Source organism: Garra rufa, chromosome 25, assembly GCF_049309525.1.
Source record: "Garra rufa chromosome 25, GarRuf1.0, whole genome shotgun sequence".
NCBI classification, from domain to species: Eukaryota; Metazoa; Chordata; class Actinopteri; order Cypriniformes; family Cyprinidae; genus Garra; species Garra rufa.
Genome location: NC_133385.1, coordinates 33,424,897 through 33,431,862, shown reverse-complemented (window position 1 = coordinate 33,431,862; position 6,966 = coordinate 33,424,897). Strand labels below are relative to the sequence as shown.

Genomic DNA, 6,966 nt, shown 5'->3' with positions numbered 1-6,966 from the left:
ACAGGGTCCAACCACCTTCAGAACGCGGGGGAGCTCCTTTTTTCCAAAAACACGTAAAAGCAACACATAACTGTATCAACCGAGCACTTTGACACCAAATTCCACTTGCAAACATCAAAACGCAAACTATGCTTGGTACATTTCTAGGCACATATCAGAAAAGCAGAAAATGAGTGGGGCGAAAATGGTTCACTCCTAAAGTACGACGTGCAAAACCGAACGCGCCGCACCCCGCTATAACTCCGAGAAAATCCACCGAACAGTTGATGCTCACGGTCACGCCCCTCCAACGCTGTAATTCGATAGTTCCATTTAATAGGCGGTCTTTGAGTAAACAGAACGCTCAGCTATTGGCTGAGTGGCGTGTCAACCAGGCGCTGATTTGCATAAGCAGGTCAGGTTGCAGATGCAGGGGAGTGGGCATGGTTGGGATAGCGCAAGTGAGCTGAACTTCTCCGCTGGTGTAGTGTACTATCGTCAATTTAATACTTTATTTCAGAAATTATTTTCTTTGACGAAAACAGCTAAGGAACACCCTTAAGTACTGATGGATTTGCTCCTCATTCAGTATATAACGGCTTTATCAGATAGTTGAGGTAAGTAACTGTGTCTTTTTCCTCTAGTTGTCTGTCAAAATAACATTTAGAATATTTAGCTATTAATCTGAACGGGATAATAACAATTTTATCCTTATATAGCACTATTTGCTATCATATGCTTTATTTTTCGTGTGTCTCAAACGTTTATACCGATAAAAGGACGAATTAATATTACATTATTGTTAATATTTCAGCATCAGAGATGAATTAAAAAACTAAGACGTATCTATAAACATAGCATGACTTTATTTGTATTATTTGTATTAAAACACATGTAAGCGTTTCCTCCAGGTCACATGGTCGAAGAATAGATTGTATCATTTTATACCTCATATGATTAGCATATAATTATCATATATTAATCTAATTGCATATCATTACGTAGACTTCTAGAAACTCTCATCTAAACTCTGTTGTGTTTATTTAGATGTTTCCCCCGGCTTTCCAGCGCCATCAGAGCTTGTGATTTCTGAAAGCAGGTAAGCCACTGACTAACGCACATTGCGCCTGTTCTCCACTCCACTGTGCGTGTGACAGCGGCTAACCAGCTTTTGGATGTTTTCCTGACTTCAGCAGCCGTGGGAACGTCCCACCGGAGACTCCTGAGCGGGTCGAGGCAGATACGGTCACCTCCTTCAGTTATTTTTGCTCCCGTAGCTCAACTGGTAAAGCGCTGCGCTCCAAACCCAGAGGTTGTGTGTTCGATTCCCATGCAGCACATGTGCTGGAGAAATGAACGCCCTGCTGAGATCATGCAGACAGTACGTGCAGTGTGTCACAGATATGTGCTCCTGGTTAAATTCCCATCTCTAGATGACGCTCATTCAGGATTTTATGTAATATTAATAATGTTTTTTTTTTTGCACGTAAGCAGCAGCTGTGAACTTTTGAACTTGTACAGTTATGCAAATCCATTTACAGTAGCTGTGGGAGTGTGGCTGTGTAAACTGAAGCGGCTCTGAATCATAGTCACACTTGTGAAATACACTTGGTCTGCTTGCATTGCTAGAGTAATAATTAAACTTTCGTTCTGATCAGCTTTTTCAGTTTTGGTTTCATACTTCTATTGTTTTATATTATGGGGATATATCAAATAAAATTTTAAAAAATTCAATAAATCCTAATGTTTCAGTGTACATTATGAAATATGAAATAAATTATGTTAAATAAAATAAAAAAAATCTAAAAAATGTTTGAGTATGCTTTTAGCAACAGGAAGGCAAGTTACCAACAATTAAAAAATGATAAATTTAGTCAAAAAAATATTTTTTATTATTATTTAATGAATAATTTTTTTATTATATTATATTATTAAATACTAAATAAGTCCATATAGTTTTAGTACACAAATCCATATTTATATTATATATAATATATATTTTTAAATATTAAAAAATATATTTTTTTTTATTATTTAATGAAAATTTTTTTCATTATATTATATTATATTATTACATACAAAATAAATCCATATAGTTTTAGTACACACACACACACACACACACACACACACACACACATATATATATAAATATATATATATATATATATATATATATATATATATATATATATATATATATATATATATAATATTACATACAAAATAAATTATATTATATATATGATAAAAAAATATTGGAATTGGAATATATTGTATTATATTATATTATTATTTTATATTACTAAATACAAAATAAATCCTAATGTTTTAGTACACAAACTTACTTTTAGAAAAATATATTATACATGCATGTTTTAGTGTGCATTATGTTACATTATATTATATAAAATCCAAAAATATAGAAAATAAATCTAAAAATACACACTAAATTACTAACATTATATTATATTACTAATATTATATTATATTACACACAAAATAAATTCAAAAATATATAAATAAATAATGTTTTAGTACACAAACTTATATATATATATATATATATATATATATAAATATAGTATTACATACAAGATAAATGTTTGACATTATATTATATAAATCTAAACATGTTTAAGTATAAAAACATGCTTTTAGCAACACTACATTATTATATTGCATTATTTTAATACATCATATTATATTATTACATACAAAATAAATCCTAATGTTTTAGTACACAAATATTTATATATATATATATATATATATATATATATATATATTACATACAAAATAAATGTTTGAAATTATATTGTAATAAAATAAAATATTCAAAAAAACCTAAAGTTGCAGTATAGATTATATTATATTGTATTACTTTATAGTATATCAAATAAAAGAAAAGAAAAAAATCTTAATGTTACATATTATATTAAAAATATACAAATAAATAAAATATTACAAATAAATCTTAATGTTGCAGTTTACATTATATTATAATGTACTACATTATAATATATCAAATAAAATATAAAACATAAAAAACAATTTACATATTATATTATATTATATAATAAATAAAAAATGGTTTTATTATAAATATATAAAATACAATAGTTTATTATATTATATTATTTAAATAAAATAAAAATAAATACATTATAATATAACACAATAAACTATTTAAAAAATAAATCCTAATGTTGCAGTTTGTTATTTTATAATGCATTGCATTACATATTACATATTATATTACATTATTTTAATAAAAATAAATCCTAATATTGTTATATACATTACATTGTATTACATTATATATCAAATAAAATATAAAAAATAAAAATTCATGATGTTACATATTATATTATATTTAAATCAAATATAATTATTATTAAATTATTAAATAATTTAAGTAAAATTAAAAATAAACCCTAATGTTGCATATTAGATAATAATACAATAAAATATAAAAAAATAAATCCTAATGTTGCAGTTTACATCATATTATAATGTACTACATTACAATATATAAAATAAAATATTAAATATAAAAAATCTCAATGATACATATTATATTATATTAATAAAAATAAACCCTAATATTGTGATATAAATTATATTGTACTACATAAAATAAAATGTAAAAAATTCCTATTATTATATTATATTATATTATACTTAAATAAAATATAATTATTATTAAATTATTAAAAATTGAAAATATATATTATATAAACATAATTATATTATAATACAATAAAATCTTTAAAAATAAAACCTAATGTGGCAGTTTACATTATATTATAATGTATTACATTACAATATATCAAATAAAATATAAAAAATTCCCAATGAAGCATATTATATTATATTATATTATATTATATTATATTATATTATATTATATTATATTATATTATATTATATTATATTATATTATATTAATAAACCCTAAAATTGTAATATACATTATATTGTATTACATTATATATCAAATCAAATATAAAAAATAAAAATTCCTAATGTTACATACATGTTATATTATATAATATTATTAAATAAAATATGAAAAATACATCAGATAAATCCTTATGTTTCATAATACAAACATACTATAATATATGCAATATATAGCACCAAAATATTAAAGGTTGTGGTGTGTTTGTGTGGAAGAAAATGTTTAACACGGTGTGACAAGTCAATCAGTTTTCAGTTGCATAAAATGTAAATCCTGCTTCCTAAATGTAATTAAATTGCTTGATAATCAGTTCTCAAAGGGCATTTATAATGTATGGCTGTTATTAGGAAATGGCTCTGGCCCACATAAAAAAATCATCACGGATTGCAGATTTGATTTAATTGAATCTCTTCTGAAGCGGCCTTTAGTTGTGATTAAACACATCGTTCTCATTAATGGACATTCATGGGCCTCCCCTGTATTGGTGTTTACCTGTATGGATGTATTATATAGCGTCTATAGCTGTACAGACAGACAGCAGCTGATGAGGATTTGAGTCTAATCTCTGTCATGTCAGACAGGCTCTTCATCTGATCCTCGTAATCCACTTTCATCCAGTTAATCATGAAATCTCAACAGCCAAGCCAATAGACAGCAGCTCAGACAAACAACTTCTCATTCACAGAGGTTTTGACTGAATCAAAGTGCTCAGTCATGTTTAAAGAAGACTTTCAGAAAAATACGACAGCAGTTTTTTGGACTTTGTGGTGAAACGAGAAAGAACAGGCCAGTTACTTATGTAATTATTTACATGAGTAGACTACATGCCATTCAGTGAAGAATTTATTGACATGTTGAAATTGAAATTATAGAAGTCTGTTTCCCCCTTAAAGAAAAAATAAAAAGGAGGTAATTGCAACTTTTTTCTCGCAATTGCATCATGATACAATCGAGTTATAAAGTCAGAAGTGTGAGATATAAACTTGCAATTCTAAGAAATTAGCTTTATAACACTCTATTGCGAGAAATTCTCACAATTACTAATTTATTTTTTAATTTTTACTTTATTTCTCAAAATCGCAATTTTATATCTTGCAATTCTGACCCTATAACTGGCAATTGCAAGTTTATTTTTAATTCTGACTTTATTTCTTAGAATTGCAAGTTTATATCTTTATATTTAGACTATAACTTGCAATTGTGAGTTTATATCTCGCAATTCTGACTAATACTCACAATTTTTTATCTCGCAATTCTGACTTTATAACTAGCAATTGCAAGAAAGAAAGTCAGAGTTGCAAGATACAACTCGCATTTGCAAAAAAAAAGTTAAAATTGCAAGTTTTTATCGTGCAATTCTGAGAAAATTGTTGGAATTGTGAGTTTTTATCTCACAATTCTGACTTTATAACTCACAATTGTGAATTTATATAATGCAATTCTCACAATTACTAATTTATTTTTAATTTTTACTTTATTTTTCAAAATCGCAATTTTATATCTTGCAATTCTGACTTTATAATTCGCAATTGCAAGTTTATTTTTTAATTCTGACTTTATTTCTTAGACTTGCAAGTTTTTATCTTTACATTTAGACTATAACTTGCAATTGTGAGTTTATCTCATGCAATTCTGACTATAACTCACAAGTTTATATCTCGCAGTTCTGACCATAACTCGCAATTGTGAGTTTATATCGCGCAATTCTTTTTTTTGGAATTACAACTTTTTATCTCGCTATATTGACTTTATTTCTTAGAATTGCAGGTTTATATCTTATAATTCTGACTTTATAACTTTTACGTTTATGTCTCACAATTGCAATTGCGACTTTATTTCTCAGAATTGCAGTTTGTATCTCGCTATTTTGACTTCTTTCTGCAATTGTGACTTTTTATCTTCCAATATTGACTTTATTTCTCAGAATATCAAGTTTATATCTCGAAATTTTGACTATAACTCACAATTGTGAGTTTGTATCTTGCAAGTCTGACTTTATAACTCACAATTGCAAGTTAATTTCTCACAATTCTGAGGGGAAAAAAAGTCAGCATTGTGAGATAAACAGTCGCAATACGTTTTTTTCTCTCAGTGGTGGAAATGGGCTTCCATAGAAAATGAGGAAAGCATTATGCAATGATTTTATTTTGCGGGAGTGACATAAAAAACATTCTGCCAGTAGCCTAATTTAAAGCGATAACGCAATGCAAATATTCGCTTCCCCCGTTGGTGTGCAAACAGCATTAAATTAGGCAAGATCTGCAGGGTTTTCTTTTCTCTAGTAGACTTATGACTGGAAATTGTGACATTCTCTTTATAAAATGTGTGGCCGGGCGGGGAATAGCACGACAGAACAAGAGGTTTAGGTGAGCCCCGGAGGGTGCGTTTATTGACAATAGTGCAGAAGTGAAGGAGATAATACGGGGAAAGGGCGATGTGGCGTCTTCGGTGCTCGGTGTCTCGTGAATCCTTTGTCCCTTCGTGCTCTTTGGTGACTGTGGCCAGTGAGGGGTGAGTGCAGGAGCGTGCGGTCACCCCGAGTGAAAGCGGTCCAGGCTGGGTGCGGCCCAATCGTCACGGCGAGTCTGTGGAAGGAACGATAGAGAGAGACGGTAAGCGTTTCAGCTCTTTGGAGAAGCTTCTCACCCTTCTGTGCTTTGGGGCTCGTTTATAAAGCAGATCTCGCCGTGATCGATTGGTCCGTGTTGAGTGGTTGCAGGTGTTTCCGATGAGTTGCCAGGGCGACGCTGATTGTTCCTCGGGACTCCCGCCACACTCCCCCCCCCAAGCGACGTCCTGGTTCTGGAGGAGAGAAGAAAAGGGGGAGACTGGGGGTGGGGGGGAAGTGACCCCTGACAGACCTGCGTATGCTGCCCAGGACCGAGAGAGCCCGTCTGCGTTGGTGTTGCTGGTGCCGGCTCGGTGGCGCACATCGAAGTGGAAGTCCTGGAGCGAAAGGAACCACCTTGTGACTCTGGCGTTCGTGTCTTTTGCTCGGGCCATCCACTGTAGGGGGGCGTGAT

General features: G+C 30.2%; 1 long non-coding RNA gene across 1 annotated transcript; it reads left to right on the top strand.

Annotated features, from left to right (window-relative positions):
• The first annotated feature begins 436 nt into the window (after positions 1 to 436).
• LOC141301041 (uncharacterized) lies at positions 437 to 1,789 on the top strand. Its single transcript, XR_012342086.1, has 3 exons — positions 437 to 596; positions 1,027 to 1,078; positions 1,173 to 1,789. It is a non-coding gene; the product is annotated as an uncharacterized lncRNA (long non-coding RNA).
• The last annotated feature ends 5,177 nt before the right edge of the window (positions 1,790 to 6,966 follow it).